Raw genomic sequence first — 17118 nt, 5'->3', positions numbered from 1 at the left:
GTGCAGAGAAGCTCACACACAGCTGACATGCCTTGCCCATGGCACAGAGCTAGGGGGCAGCAGGGTTGAGCCTGGCACCTGAGGCTCTTAATTTAGTTCCCCCTACTCTGCATTTACTCCAGTAAAACCCTGACAGTGGGTGATGTGCCAGATGGAGTGGAATGACTTCACCAAGAGGAGAGGCACTGTCCCCTCACCCTGCTGGCTGGCAGAGAGGGAAGGAACAGAGCTGGCCTCTGTGGAGCACTGTGTGGAAGGAAGCCACCTCCCTCAATCTTGCTGGAGCAGGCATGTGGACTGGAGGCAGAGTCTGTGCCACCAGTTATGCAGATGTGTGGGCAATGCTCCTTGCTATTTTCAGTAGCTGTGTTAAAAACTATTTAAAACCACAGGCCTAGATTGGCCTTTAGAAACAAGCACTCAGGGAAGTTACCCCCAAAGGATCCCGTTATGGTGAGGATCTGAAATGTCCTCCCAAAGTCTCATGTGTTTGGAAGGTGACTGGGTTACTGGGTGCTATAGCTCCTCCTTGCTGTTAGGAGGTGGGGCCTGGTTGGAGATGGGTCACGGGGGGTGTTACCTGGAAGGGTGTATTCTCATCCCTGGCTCCTCCCTTCTCTCTCTGCTTCCTGGTAAGCACCTTTACCTCTGCCATCCCCTCTGCTACCTTGTTTCTGCCTTGGAGCTAGCTAGTCAACCATGGACTGAAACTGTGAGACAAAATAAACCTCTCCTCCTTTAAGTTGTGGGTGTTGGGTATTTTGTCTCAGCAATGAAACAGTGACTAAAACAGCTCCCCTCTGGCCTTATGAGTAAGTTCATGTTTTTTTAAAACAGTTTCCTTCAAATGGGGATGTGGAGATTGTGTAATTCTGGATCAGATAAGTAGGCTGTGTTTTCCTGCTCTCAAACCTAAAATAAAACAAAGATGCTATGAACCCAATCAGTGTTGAAAAACCAGGGTCATTACCAAGGAGAGGAGTTTTATAAAAGTTGAAATGGAATTTATTGGCTCTCAAGGGCAGCAATGCCTGTGGACAGGGTCAATTCTGTAATGTGCTGTGTGGGAGAGAACTGTGGTACACAAATTGGGATGCTGTACAACTGACTTTGGCTGAACAAAGGCTGCCCCTGTGTTGGGGGTACTAGGGGAAATCTTATGTTTCCCAGATGTTCAAGGGCAGAGTCTAGGCAATTATCTATACTCCTTTCCCTAAACCAGGAGCACTGGCTCTGGGGGAAACAAGAAGGCAACAAGACTCATGGCATCTGTAAATTGGGATGGTTGGATTCACTTTAAATTTATTAGACTTGTAATTAAATATCTCAGGGCCAGCCTTTGTTCAGCCAAAGTCAGTGCAAATGAAGGAACTGGAAATTCAAGCTCAGAGTCAATGTCAACGATCCTATTCAGATGTAGGAGCCTCACTGGCCCTAAGCAAAAGCTTTGTCTGCACCACAGAGATCCTACTTGAATGCTTGGGAAGCAAGAAGAAACAGTGTTAAAGTTTCTTTAGCCTCTCTGTGTCTCAGCTTCCTCATCTGTAAATGGGGATAATAACAATGTCCATCTCCTAGGACTGTCAGGTGATTCAAACCAACTTCTTTGTGTATGGTGCTTTGATTAGTACTTGGTATGTAGTAAGCATCTAATAGATGTCAGTTATTATTGTTAGCTATTATTCTTATTGTTAGTGATTGTTTTGGAAGTATATATACTGCTCCTTTAGAAGGTGCATCGGCAACATGTCCAAATTGATCAGAGATTTCAGTGCTAGGAAGTTGTGGGATCAAATCTTCACTCTTTCACTTATTTGCTCTGTGACCTGTGTAAGTTATTTAATCTCTATATGTTTCTTTCCTTACATCTGATGGTGGATGTAAGGCTTATCTTACAGGATGATTGTGAAGGGAAAATGAGAGAGTATGTGTGGAAGTGTAGCATTGGCCTGGTATGTGGTAAATATCAGTGACTCTACTAATGTAGAGTCAACATGTTTGAGGAAGTCTACCCCCTCTATAGTGCTCTGATCAAATGCCCTTCACTATCTAGCTCCATATAACTTGTACATATTGGTCCTAATTCTACTTCTTAAAACCAGTCTAGAACCTTACCTGGAAACAATAAAATCTTTGGAAGTTTCTTTTCTCCAGACTAATTGTCCCTTGTTTCTTCTATGGCTTCTTGCAAGAGCTGATTTTGAGCCCTCTTGTCACCTTCACTGCCACTCGTGATGTCTCTCTTAAAACATTACAAGTATTATGTGGCCATGGGAGAAGAAGCAACACTGTCACTTCTTGAATTTAAATTATTATGCTTTATTATGTAACCTAGATCAAGTTAAAATTTTCAGCGTCCTCGTCTTACAAATAGCCTATGTTAAGGCCCTAATCAATGGAAGTCCCTTTCACATGTGTGGCTGTTGGGCAGCCTGTTCCTATGTTTTGTGTATCCACGTGGACCCTTTACATTTATTCCTATCAAATTCTCTGTTATATTTGGCTTTTCTTTCCAGCCATCCAGATTTTTTGGGATCCTGATGCTGTCACATAAGACATTACTTTCTCTCCCAGATTTTGGGCCATTCATATCTTTGACAGATATAAATTTTATGATTTTGCCAAAGTCATTGATAAAAATGTTGAAAAAACAGCCAAGCACTGTGGGACACACTTGTAGTTCCAGCTACTCAGGAAGCTGAGGTAGAGGAATTGCTGGAGCCCAGGAGCTTGAGACCAGTCTGAGCAACAAACTAAACGAGAAACAAATACTGTAAACTAAAACCAAATAAACAACAATAAACCCCATAAACCAAAACCAATGAAGAGCAAGACCAGACAATGGACTAAGGCCAGTTACAGGTCTTGAACATTTTCCCTGGGGGCTGACCTAGCTGGTGAAGGTACATCTTTGGGCCAATTGTTCTACTCCCACACGCCTTGCTTTCAATCCTTGTTTCTCCATCCTGCCTCTTACAAGATGCCGTCAGATGCTTTGTTCAGCTATATGGTTGGTGTCTACTGCATATTCTCCAGCTACCAGTCAGGAATCTTCACCAAAGCAGGCAACAGTGCTTGGTTGACATAACATATCCTAGGAGAGCATGACTCACCTCTTCTTGATTCCCACTGTGCTGATTTAAAGGCTTACAAACTCTCCTTCAGGAATCCAGTCTAGCCTCGGCTCAAACTCACTCATGCAGGTACGAATTCGTGGAGTCTTTTTTCTTCCCTGGCCCAACTCTATTCTTCACTTTTTCTTTTTCCCCAGAGCTCTTCAGAGACCACTAGCTGCGAGTCAGTGCTAATTTTGTTGATACTTTGAAATGTCACTAATGGGATCAAATGTCAAGGACCCTTGCATCTAGAGGAGCCAGATGCTCTCTCCTCTCTTCCTTCTCTCTCATAACTTTCAATGGCCCCCAATTCTTCCCCTGTTCTTTTGAGCTGTAACGCAGGAGATGGGATTATGACTAAACACACTCTCTTCTCTCATATCTTCCAGCGCCACCCGAGTCACCATATCAGGGTGACTTTTGGTTTTGCACACCCTGGCTGTGCGTCAGAAGGAATGGCAAATGTCACACACTGCAACCTTGAACTGATGTGGACAGCTCCAGCCACACAGACCCAGGGAGGAGGAGCACGGGTCTCAGTCAAAGGCTGAGTGGGTCCTTGGAGAGGCAGTGCAGCTTTCAGGGGAGTGTAAAGGACTGTAAAAGATGGAGCAGGCCATACTCACAGGTACCGGCTTTATTTTGGGAGTGACCTGCCAACTCTTACTCTCCCACAGCTGGTGGTGGAGGGAGACACCTGGCTCCAGGGATGCCTTTGGCTCCAGCCTGGGGAGGCCTACTCTGCCTGATGGGGAAAAGTGCACCTTGGAGCAGTCTGAGGCCCAGGGCAGAGGGAGAGAAGAGCAAGGACTTGGGTCCAGGCACCTGGAACCTAAGTCTCAGGAGGGTCCTGGAGGCCCACGTGGGTGTTACGGGTCTTGCAGCCAGATAAGCAGCACAGGCCCCAGTCCTGGCTGGCAGGAGACCCTGAGTGTGAGCCTGGAAGATTGGCTGGATACTTGGTGATATTCCTCCAGGCCAAGTACAGAAGAAACTGTTTGGGGAAGGTGTAGAGTTATTTTCTGCCACAGAATGGCTTGCGAGGGCCATGTGCATCTGGCCTCAAGAATGTCAAAAGGTGTTGATCAGGAACAGTTTTTGTTCTGCCTGGCTACTTGCTCTGCAGGGCTGGGAGACAGAATCCTACTCACAGGATGCTTTGGAAAATCACAGAGAGCTTAGGCTGAGCTGAGACCTCATAGCTCCTCACATCCTGTTCAGGACTAGGGCTCTGACACTGATGTGACACGATGCATAATAGATGAGTGAGCGGCTGGCTGGGCCTGCACAGTGCACTCTAATCCCGAGACAAAGCACACAGGCATCTTCACACAAGCTTGATAGGACTGATTCATAGGATCCGACAACACAGAGTTTTCTTTCCAAGTGGAAGGCTCAGACCTCTTGAAGGTCGCCTTTGGAAATGTGGGTTATTTTGTCACTTAGCATGGAGCCCCTTCCCAGTTCAAGAAAAACTTGAGCTGTCTACTTTGTGTATATTTATCTCATGATGGTGTCTAAAGGTTCTATTTTTAAACTCCCGGCTATGTGGCGGCTGTTGTCCTGGGGATTTTAGAAAAATCTGGTCTACCACTGTGCTCAGTCTCTGCTTTTTCAGTGGAGCATCAGGGTTGATGTAGGTCAACTTCAGGTCCATGGCCTCTAGGCCAAGTGCATGCAAAGAGGAAACGGACTCAGACTCTAATGTCTGGGTCTGCTCAGGAAATGCATTTTCCCAAAAGTCTGAAAGCTGAAGTTCAAGGTGAAGGTGCTGATAGGGTTGGTTGCTGCAGAGGCCTCTCTCCGTGGCTTGTAGGTGGCCATCTTCAAACTCTGTCCTCATGAGGTTGTTCTCCCTCAGTGTATCTATGTCCTAAGCTCCTCTTCTTATGAGGACTGTAATCTGATTGGATTAGGCCCAGTTTAATAACCTCATTTTAACTTTATTATCTCTCTAAAGCCTCCATCTCCAAATAGAGTCACATTCTGCAATCACAGGGTTAGGTCTTCAGTGTTTGAATTAAGTCATAAGGTAAGGCTCCAGGGGCCTGGGAAAGTGCCCTGCCTTCCTTGCTCCCTTAGAAGACTTGGGCATGGAGCACAGTGTGCCCTGCAGGGTCTGTGGCAGGTCTACTGCTGTCCAGAGCCCTAGACACAAGTATTCTGGTGGGGGTGAGGATGGTGAAGGGGGTGAGCCAGTCAGGGTCTGGAGTCAGATCCTGCCCTTGATAACTGACAAGGTGTTCAACCCCTCTGAGCCTTGGTTTCCCAACCTCCAGAAAGCAGACAGCATACATGCTTATCTTCTGGGAGAACTGCACAGAAAATGAGATCAGGTGTGCACAAAGTGCTGATGCTGGTCAGTACCCAGAAAGGTATCTGTTCATGACACGCTGACTGTGGCAGGATCCTCCAGGCTGCTCAGGGACTGATAAAATTCTGCTTCCAGTCTCTCTGTAATTCAGCTTTACCTAACCATTTTTTTCTTTCAATTTTTAATTCTTTTTGAGGCTTCAATTTTATCTTTTACTTTTAACTGACAAATAATAATTATGCATATTTATGGTATACAGTGATATTTCCATATATGGATATGATGTGCAAATGGAGGATGAGATTAGTTATCAAGTACAAAAATAAAGATAGGAGGAAAAGGTTCTAGTGTTCTATAGCACCATGAGTGACTATCAATAATAATTTATATTGCAAAATAGCTATGAGTGGATTTTGAATGTTTCCAGTACTCAGCCATCTTTTTTTTTTTTTTTTTTTTTGTACTGCCTACCCTTCTCAGAAGCTACGAAGCTCCATATTAACTCTGTGTATGACTTTCGGACCCCCAGGCCATCCCTTGCTATTCTTCTCTCCTTTGGCTTCCAATAAACAGACTGACAAAGTCTGTTTCCTTTATGGAGTAAATTCTATTCAATGATGAATCCCAGTAGGAAGGTTAAAACAAACCATTAGCTACTCTAATTACAGCCCCTTCTTGGTAGTATTAATGTGTCTCTGCACCTGAAATTTAGTGGTGAGCAGGCACCAGAGGAAGAAAAAGTGCAGGCTGTTTGGGAGGAAGTGCATGTGTCGCTCAAGCCATGACCTTAGAAGGAAGCAAGAATCACCTCCTTTAACGGTAACTTGATGGTGTCTAATGAGGAATCTTTGCCTTCATAATGTTAAAGTGGTTTCTGATGGGCAAAGGTGAGGCTCTGGGTGGTTCATGGGTCACAGTGAAAGGCCCCAGAGGAGCAGACCTTCACCATCCAGAAGATGAGCCACCTAGTGAGTGAGGATTCCATTTACATAGCTATTTAACTGAACAAGGATGATGGTGTGTGGGACCTGATACGCTGGCTAACCCAGGAAAGTCGAATTAATGTGTGCATGAAGTAAAAACTCATCACTTACAGGTATCATGGAGAAAAGCCAAGGTATGATAATAGAACAAAAATGGGACCAATTCATGAACTGGCAGTCTTGGCCATTTTTGCTTTTAACTATGAGGCAGTCTTTAGCCACAATGTCTTTTTCTGTTCTAGACCCACTGTGCAAGGGAAGCTGACTGCTCCTCTTCAGGGATCAGTGCCATGTCCTGTCACTGGGTTCTGGTCTGTTTGGGGACTCCAGGGAATGCTCTTCTCTGCTCTGCAGACCACACACAGCCCCCCATCCCCTGGCCCGCAGCCTGGTACTCATCTCTCCTCTACAACTCTGTTTTAAAACTTACACAGACTCTGCTATGGACTGGATGTTAGTGTCCTCCCCAAATGCAAATGTTGACTCCTAACCCCCAGTGCGACAGGGCCTTTGGGAGATGATTAAGTCATGAGGGAGACTGGCCTTTGTGCTCTTATAAGAAGAGACAGAGAGCTTTCCCCTCATCACCTTCCTATGTAAATGGAGAGCAAGAAGACCGCAAATCAGATCTGCAAACCAGGCAGCAGGGCCTCACAGCCGCCAGTACCTTGGTCTTGGACTTCCAGCTTCCACAACCGTGCAAAATCAATACTGATCATTTCAGCCCTCATTCTACACTATTGTGTCATAGCAGGCTGAACTGACAAAGACAGAGTTCAACTAAGCCCTTTAAAAAGTGATCTTAGGAGAAAGGCACCCAAGTGACAGTAATACAACTGCACTCTTGTCCTAAAGAGTGAAGGTGCCCTCTCAGTAATACTAGTAACTCTGTTGGGCCATTTCCTCTCTCATTTTTTGATATCTTTTGCCTTTCTTAAACATAAAACCATACATCTTGTTTATCCTGATTTCTAGCCACTGTTTATTGCTCTATCTTGTTAGGCGTACCATATTCCCCAGGTTAGGATTAAAGGATTAAAGGACTATATCAATGGTGACATTGGGTGAGAGAAACAGCAACCCCTGCCATGTTTCTTCTGTATACAAGTGAAAGTAGCTGTTAATAAGACTTTGGGCTGGACCACTAGCCTATTTTCAAAAGCTAGTAATTTAGCAGAGAATGAAAGTGAAGGACAATAAACATGGGGAATCCTTCCCCCCCCAGGCAGGACCATGATGAGAAGCCTGAGTGGACAATGAGTTAGCTAGTGAGTTCAGATAAAGGAACGACCCCCTGCCCCACACTTTCTGGTTAGATATACTGCTGTGACACAAGGAGCTGTTTGTGAGTGGCCTTTGCCCCAAGCTTCCTGATCAGAAGACAACAATGTCTGGCCCCTCATCTTCTTGACTCCCTCATAGCTCATCAGATGGTAGTGACTGGCCCAGACTTGTGCCTCAACCCAGTCCCAGTGCACTCAGTCTCAAGACAGGTTCAAAATCAGGGCAGGGCCACTTCTGCAGGTAAAGAGGCCACAGGTAGAAGAGTGCTGCCACAAGGTACCTGTAGGAATGTTCTGGAAGTGCTCCTTCTCTACCAACCTCACACTAGTCTAGTTGAAGTGAGTTTCCCCACTGGTAGGATTTTAGAATTCTTTATATCTTGCTTCTTGTCCTCATCAAAAAGTTTCATTGGTAGCAATCTACTGCTCCTTTATCATTCTTACTTCCCATACTCTGGAAAGTATACACAGTTCTAGAATATTTTATTAGGATGGCCAGTCAATAATTCTTAAATACTAATGGATTTTTATCACCTTGTGCCTGCTGTCATTTATCAATAGGGCTCAATCACAGAATTAACTGAAGGTCAAGGAATTATATTATTTATTGGAATGATGAATTCAGTAGCAATATTTTAGTTTTTCTTTGTGTGTAAAGTCTTTTAATGATAACATGGAACTCGAGACCCAAAAACTCTGATGAGGTTTTTGCTTTAGGACAGCTTTTTATTATTAAATACTACCATAACAAATAGCATTTAAAATTCTATAACATCTTTTTTATTTCAATTATGGGTCTCAAAGTATCTCACCAACAACAAACACATGTACAATAAAAGATAAACGAAGAATTGATATTTCTATTTTTCAAAAGGAATAAACTCTGAACCAGAGAAAGTGAAACATTTAATAATAAAAACACATCGGATATTCTCAGTGGCTGTATTAACAGTCTGCACAAGATTTCAGCAACAAGTATTTCAAGGACATTTTAAAAAGCTATCTGAAAATAATGAAGAATGACTCATCACACTGCAGGTGCTCTGCCGAGGGTACACATTACAGTCTCTTTGTTTAGCCTCCTGTCTGCCAGGACCCTCTTCTCAACAGTAGAGTCAGCCTGGATTCAAAGTCTGTGCCAGTAGTGACCATCAGGTCCCCCAATGGGCTGAACTGACTCATATTCCCCCGGCATCTTTAATTTATAGCTAGTTTCCTACAAATATCTTAGGAAGCCTATGACTTGAACTTAATCTAATTTTAAATTTTGCAATAAAATTCCACAGGCAGTGAGTGGTATAAAGAGTCCCAGAAATGCACACTTACGTTACTGCTTCCAAGCTGGTGAGCTGTTGCTGGAGGAGAGGTCTCTTCTTCCCAAGGAAGAGGCCACACCCTGCATAGACTTGGCCTTGGCCCCATAGCAGGATTGTTGCAATGTCTGAGCAGTGGACCAACCAAGTCTGCCACTCATGGCTGCACCTGCTGCCCACCTCCAGGAGACTGAATGAGGCAGGCATCACCCTTACCTGGGCCTGAGAACTGGTTCATGGTACTTCCTTCTGGTTGCCTTTTTCTCTGCTATAGATACTTTTCTCCCACCTGGACTCAGAATGGCCATCTGTCATGGTGGATGGGCCTGGGTCAGAACAGGCAGCCAGAGGGGGCAGTGAGTTATATGGCAGTCACTGGCTTCTGAAAGGACTCTGGAGGAGGAGGAAGAGGAAGAGGAGAAGGAAGAGGAGGAGGAGGAGGAGGAAGAGGAGGAGGGGAAGTGAATGCCATTTGAACAGCAGCTATTATGGTCTGAAAGCCTGCGCTGTCACCGAACACCAGAGTGAAAATGTCCAGCAAGCCTGACCTTATTTATTACTGTCACTATCCATGTCTCTCCCATAAATTCCCAGAATCCCACTGCAAGAGTGAGTCCCTTGGAAGACTTAGTTGTTATTAGTTCTGAGAAGGTGAGCTTGCCTGAGAATCCCTTTATAAAGTTTGTAGGATGGCACCTCTCCCTCCATGTAGAATTGGATGCTGCCCTTTCTAGAGTCAGGGTGATTGTTTGAATTCCTGGCAGATGTACAGGAACTGTGAGACAGTTTCTTTGTGTGGGATGAGCTGAAGGGGCACTGAAGAGTGTGCATGGCTAAAATTAACTGAAACAAAATCCACATAGAAGAGCAAGGGTGTCAATTGGGAGATATTAGTCCTTACATGGTATTGGGGATTTTAAAAAATCAGATGAACCCAGTTTATCTGGGAGAATAAGGGAGAAGTGTGCTTTGTGGGTTTGGGGGCTATGATGATGAAGAGAAGACTGGGAACATTACATGCTCTACAACTTGCCATGCAGTGCTGTTTCAGGATGTAAATGGGCAGCTTATCAACCCCAGAAAGACAGGCAGAGAACTCTCTGGGCTGGAAATGCCTGGGGCCCAGAGAGATCCTTTGTTTATACACCAGCCCCGTGCTTGACCTTGTGGGTCTCTGAGAGTTGAGTCCCTGGGTGATCCATTCTGTTCTTCCTCAGTTTCTTCTCACTTGCCTGTGTAGGGGGCCCTTTAGGCACCAGCCCTGGGACCCACGGTTTTCAAGATTTGCCCCAGCCAAGCAGGCTGGGTCTTTCCTTTCTTGTTAGCAGGTCTATATCAGGACACTTTCCTCTTTCTGCTAGACAGCTCTATCTAATGATTTACAGTGGGGTCTTCTTTCTTTAAAATATTAAATTTGTGTGCAAATAAGAATGTTTGTAATGTATGTCAGTCACAATAACAGAATGCTCAACAACCATTTTAAGAACTAGAACATTTCCAGGATCTCTGAAGACTCCACGTGTCCTTTCTTTATAGCACATGTCATAATCATGTTCTATACATGCAAAGATATATATATGCAGTCTACATATAGGATATATATGATCAATATATAGTTTAGGTTTGCATGCCTGGACAGCAAGAAAAGTACATTGTATTAATCTGTGATTTGCTTTCCTTTCTGCTAATATGTTTCAGAGACATGTCCACAGAGACATCTACTGCTGAGGTCCACTGATTCTCACTGCTCTATGACATTTCATCATGGGTGTATATTACAACTGACCTCCATTTTTGTGTCACAGCACTGAGGAAGAGGGAGCAGGGTCAGAAACCCTTGGCAAGAGCACCAAGACTAGTCCAAGAAGTGGGGAGGCTAGAGAGTTTGTGGAGCCCTGGGGCTGTGAGTGGTGGGCAGTTCCAGATACAGGGTGGAAGAATAATGGACAGGAGTCTCTGACAAACTGGCCGGTGGGAAGGGTTGGGGAGATAGAGAGAGAGCGAGAGAGGGGAGAGAGAGAGATGAGACATTCAGCCTGAGCACTGCAGGATGGAGTGGCCATGAGCAGAGACATGAAGAGCATGAGAGAAAGGAATGGGGAACCTGGGGAGGCCTTGATGCTTGACACACTGAGGCTGAGATGTCTATGAGCCCTTCATGGAGGTGTTGGGCAGGAAGTTGGTTAACATGTGGTAGAATTCATGAGAGAGGTCCAGGCAGAGGATGCACAAGTGGAAGTCATGATTATGAAGATGTGAGATGAGTTCACCCAGCCAGATAGTACAGATTTTGTAGGAGACTAACCAGGACTAAGCATAGGGTACTGGACAGGCCAAGGGTTAGGAATGCCAAGGACCAAACAGATAGCTTGAGAAGGAATAGTGAAGGACAGGAGGAGGCTGGGGAAGAATTAGGTAACCTAAGTGAGAAATGTTTCTGGAAGGAAGGCATGATGGAGTGACAGGTTAAAGAGAATTATGACTAAGAGTGACCTTAGGATTGGCTTCCTATGATTCTGACAAGGGCTTATCAGGGTGGAATAGGTTTAGGAGGGAAAGGGAGATGAGCAGTCTGTCTAATCCTCAGATGAATTTAGATTAGGAGAGGCCAGGAGGTGGAAGCTTCTGAAGAGCATCTTAGAGTCTTAGAGCCACTGTATGACAGCCAAGCTGAGGGGCTGGTCCAGGAGTAAAAGTTGAGTCAAAGCATTGGTGGGGACAGATGCTGGATGTGGTCACTGAACAGACAAAAAGGGAAAGTTCCGCATGTATCCTGGAGTGTGGTCCTTTGACAGGAGCGAGGTAAATTGTACTCTGGATGTTGATACTGTGGCATATATTCTGTGTTGTAGTATTTCCTCTCAATTTATGCTTTTATGAGAAGGTATTTTTAATATTTATGCTGTCAAATTGACCAATCTTCACCGTATGATCTAGGTTTCTTGTGACCTGCTGAATGCTGAGCAGATACCTGGTTTGGTCTTCCAGTCCCTACCCCTATGGGTCATCAGGATAGAAACTTGGGGTCACCAGTATGGAGCCCAAATCCTCAGGGCCACTTCAGGGTCTTGGTTTGTCTTACTGCTCTGAATCCTTGCTCTCATGGCAGGCAGTCTGAACCTCTTCGTTTAAGAAATTTTTAAATATGTTTAACTAGCATTTTTTACAGTAGGATATCAACTGTACTATACTTGTCAGAAGCAGAAATCAAGATTGGAATTTCTAAATAGAGGCGTTTGAGAGGAAGATTTGTGAACAGTCTCCTTGGTCCTGGGGGTCATGGAAGAGATTCTGGCAGGGATCATAGTCCTCATCTGCCCTATGTGCACCAGGCCCCTGGCGTGGCCCCAGATTTGCTTTTTAGATGACACCTGGCCCAGGGGTCATTTCCCACAGAGGAGCCCGGGAGGGAGATCACAGGCTGGGGAAGTGCCTGGCCTGCACTGGGGCCCTTCCTGAAGGCCATTTCCCTCTGGAGTTGAAATCAATTCCCTTTTGCAAAGAGATACACTCTGCTCAAGGAACTCTCAGCTTATAAAACAGCATTCTATAAACCTGAGCATCTTACTTCTTTTGAAAATTGCATGTACTGATTTTAGTCTCTGTGTCTTACTGACAAACTTAATCTATATGTTGTCATTTATTGTAACTACTTATATGTTTAGTATTTGTATTTTAACAAGCATTTATCTTTAAAATTTTAGCATGCAAATTTGGCCTTATATTTTTCTTAAGTCTAAAGTCAATCAATGCTTCTTGCTTGCTCTTGAATAAGAAAAAGACTGCAGAACATCTAACTTCCCTTGGAAAGCCCTGGTTTATCTTGTCATTCTAACAATACCACTGTGCCACCTCATTTTTATCCTGTTTTCTTTCTCCAGAAAATAATCATTGCTAATTTCTTTGCTCATCATGGTTTCTTTCATTCCATCTTTCTAGGCTGCATTTGGGGTAAGTCCTTCAGCCTTTCTTTGAATTTATGAATTTTCTCTCTAGGCAAATATAATCTACTTTTCAATGTGCTTAATGAGTTTAAGGTGTCAATCATGACAATTTTCATTTATAGATTTTGTCTGGTGCATTTCCAAGTTTATCCGTATTAGTTTTCTGTTGCTGCTGTAACAAATTGCCACAAGTCAGTTTAAGTCACACACATTTCTTTTCTTTCAGCTCTGCAGCTCAGAAGTCCACACAGATGTGACAGCATTTGGAATCCTGGGGCTGCTGAAGGTTATGTTCCTTTGGGGGAAGCTCCAGGAAAGAGCCCAGCCCTGTACTCATTCTGCTTGTTGGTAGAATTCAGTTTCTTGCAAGTGTGGGACTGGTCCTTTCCTCACTGTCCACTGAGGCTGGCTCCAGGTCCTAGAGGCTGTCACATGCATGGTTGTTGTCTCCCTCCTTCCTCTCCAACTCAGCCTAGGGAAGTTCAAATCCCCTTCCCATTTGAATCTCTCCTGGTCCTGCTCCTTCTCCTGTCCTGTCCTCTCTCTTCCTCACTGCCTTCTCACTCTCCTCTTCTACTTTTAAGGAGCCATGAGAACCACCCAGATTCTCTAAAATGCTCTCCCCATGTGAAGGTCGAAAACATTAATCACATTGCTGAGTCCCTATCCCTGGAACATAACACGGTCCCTCAGGCCAGGTAGTGAGGCAGGGATACTTTGAGGGGGTGGGGCTATTACTTTGCCTTCCTTGCTCTTGTGGTATGGATTCCGTTCTGTCCTTGATCTCTCTGAATATTTTAAATGCCCTAATGTTGAAAGTTATTTTGCGCACCAAATAATCATTTTAATAAGAATTAAAGGGCCGGGGATTTAGCTCAGTGGTTCTGCTGCCTGCCTCACAAGCGCAAGGACCCGAGTTTGATCCCTGGTATCAAAAAAAAAAAAAAAGACTTAAAATTCTCAACAGATTTTTCAATCCTTCAGAACTTTTCCACCTCTCTTTACAATTCTCCTCTTAAAATTCTTATTCTCTGTTTTAAGCTCTTCATCCTCAGCAGAACTTAAATTTACTTTAGCTCTTAGCCTGTAGCTCTCAGAGTTTCCCTCCTTTCCTCCACTGTCCCTTCTTTCTCAGATGGTGCCTCTTAGTCTTTCCCCCTGAGGAAGGGATCCTGCTTAATGTAGTAGGATTAATCACTTGAGTTATTGTACATAACAACTCTTCCTTTACTGGCAATCTTGTGTGTGTGTATGTGTGTGTGTGTGTGTGTGTGTGTGTCACTCAAACACAAAGCTGTGTGTCCCCTGGTGCACCTGCTCCATATATGAACTGCACTGTGGCAACCCAGCAATGTCTGCAACCAGCTCCTATTCCGAGGCTAGGCCTATTAGGCAAGGACTGTTTGCCTAACAGAACTCAGCCTCATGTTCACAGAACACACACAGTCCTGCTCCCTAGAGCAGACAGCTCTAATCACCCCATCTTGGGGCTCGGTGGGAAATGAGAGGGAGAATCTCTAAAATAGCTCATTTCCCTTTACAGCCCACTACAGAGTGTCTTGAAAATTGAGGTTATGTATTAGTCATCATTTTGGCTTCTGGCACTTAACAAAGAGCACTGGTACACAGAAGGTGCTAAGTAAATGTTTGTTTCCATGAGCATCAAGAGCCTCCTCTTTACCCAGCCAGGTAATAACTCTGTGAGGAACCTTAGTGACTGGAGAGGTATTGATCCTGTGGGGATTCAGGGCCAGAGAACCTAGGTTTGAGTCCCTGCTCGGCTATTTAGTAGTGGTTTGCCACTAAATCTTTTCATTCTTAGTCTCCTTATCTATGCATCTTCCTAAGGGGTGAAATAGTGTCCCCAAATAAGAACATCTCATCCTACCAGCAGGATCACTAAGGGAATTCCAAGACTCAGTCAGATAGCTCACTACCAGCAAGTACTATTTGTCATTGTATTAGCCAAAATTATACTTAAAATTATTTTCATTTTTAAAGGAAAATGAATTTTAGTTCATAAATCTTTTCATTTCTCTTAGTTTGGTTTCACTTAAAAAAAAAGAGAAATTACCTATGTCTTAATTTTTACTATTTCCCTTTAAAGGGCATCAGTAAAGACCAGTAAAGTGTCTTCTTGTTCTTGCTTTGGGTAATTATGGTAGAGAGAAGAAGGGAGGAGCAAGGGTTTGTAAATTATGTGCTCATTCATGAAATGACTCTCGAATCCACACTTTGGCTATGTGTCATTCTTCACAAAAATGGAAAAACACTTAAAATTTGTATGGAATCACAAAGGCTCCAAATAATCAAAGCAATTTTGAGCAAAAAGAACAAAGCTAGAGGCATCGTAGTACAGTACTTGACTTCAAGATACACTGTAAAGCTACATAGTAAATAAAATAGCATAAAAACATGCGCACAATATGTATTAGCATAAAAACAGGCACACAAGCCAATGGAACAGAAAGGAGGACCCAGAAATAGCCTCATACATTTACAGCCAACTGATTTTTGACAAAGGAGACAAGAATACACAATGAGGAAAGGACAACTGTGTCAATAAATTGTGCTGGGAAAATTGGACCACAACATGCAGAAGAATGAAACTAGACTCCTATCCCTCACCATCTACAAAAAGTGACTTAAAACAGATTAAAGAGTTAAATGTAAGATTGAAAAATATGAAACTACCAGTAGAAAACAGGGGAAATGCTTTAAGACGTCGGTTTAGGCAAAGAATTTTTGGATACAACTCAAAAAGTACAGGTAACAAAAATAAAAAGTAACAAATGGGATTACATCAAATTAAACAGGTTTTGCACAACTAAGAAAAGAATCAACACAACTAAGAACATGTAGAATGTGAAGAAGTATTTGAAAACTTTACATCTGACAAGGAGATAATATCCAAAACTTACAAGGAATTCAAACAATTCAATAGCAAAAATCCAAATATTCCAATCCAAAAATGGAATAAAGACCTGAGTAGACTCTTCTCAAATGAACATATACAAATAGGCAACAAATATATAAAAATGCTCAAGATTACTAATTATCACAGAAATCCAAATCAAAACCACAATGAGAGATTACCTCTCTCAAGTTATAATGGCTATAATGAAAAAGACAAAAAATGACAAATGCTAGTGAAGACAGAGTATGGGGAACTCTCACAGTGTTGGTGGGAATGCATATTAGCACAGTCATTAGGGAAAATAATATAGAGGGTCCCTAAAAGGTAAAGTAGATCTGTCATACGATCTGGCAATCCCATTGAGACAGCTAGGCTACCTTTCAGTTTCACGGGGCTAACAGATATACCAAAAATTTGCAATTAAAAGGTAGAACTTTTTTCAAGGCTGCAAAACAATTTACTGAAGAGCAAGATGAGGAGTCAGCTCAGCCTTCAAAGACTATGTGGTCAGTGGAGACACCAAGAAGCCATCAAATCATTAAGATCAAACTCTTTGAGACAGGAGAGTGATCTGCCCTGCTCCAAAACCCAATTATGAACTTTCCCGGATGATAAAGAAGGAATTCCAGGTGGCAAGAGACAAAGCATGTGTGGAATGTAACCCATAGTTGCATAGTAAAAATCACGTTCTGAGGTGGAGACCTAAGATTCACCCCATGCTGAGGGATGATGAAGGCGAGTGTGGGTGCAACTAAAATGCCACCTCTATATGCTGTGACACCAAGAGACCAGGTCTCTGCCTGCCCTGCAGATGCCATACAAATGTGTACCTTTGTCCTTCATTTTGAGTCAGCCTAACATTTCTGTGTCCCACACACTGCCTCCTTCACACTCGAACATGAGAATAAAGAGCCAAGATGCTTCTCTCTGATTCTTCTGATGGAGAGCATGGGACCCATGGAGTCAGTAACACCACCACTGGGTGCATATCCAAGGGAAATGAGATCAGGAAGTTGAAAAGACACTTGCACTCCTATGTTTACTACAGTACTACCTACAACAGCCAGGAAATAGTATCAATCTAAACATCTATCAAAAGATGAATGGATAAAAAGAATGTAGTTCTTCTGCACACTGAGCAGCAAAAAAGAATGAAGTCCTGTTATTTGAGACACCATGGATGAACCTGTAGGTCCCTCCTAATGTTATGTGAAATAAGACAGGCACAGAAAGATAAACACTGAATCA

The 17118-nt window shown here is 43.5% G+C and overlaps 1 protein-coding gene across 6 annotated transcripts in view; it reads right to left on the bottom strand.

Annotated features, from left to right (window-relative positions):
• The window catches only part of Slc35f3 (solute carrier family 35 member F3), a 372969-nt gene that overhangs the window by 71678 nt on the left and 284173 nt on the right, over nt 1-17118 (bottom strand). The gene's annotated exons all lie outside the window — the stretch shown is intronic.

Source organism: Heterocephalus glaber, unplaced genomic scaffold (assembly GCF_053883595.1).
Source record: "Heterocephalus glaber isolate CG9 unplaced genomic scaffold, H.glaber_assembly_v1.0 deba00001472, whole genome shotgun sequence".
Classification (NCBI taxonomy): domain Eukaryota; kingdom Metazoa; phylum Chordata; class Mammalia; order Rodentia; family Bathyergidae; genus Heterocephalus; species Heterocephalus glaber.
The sequence above is the reverse complement of the archived record's forward strand: the minus strand, read 5'-3'. Positions and strand labels throughout refer to the sequence as shown.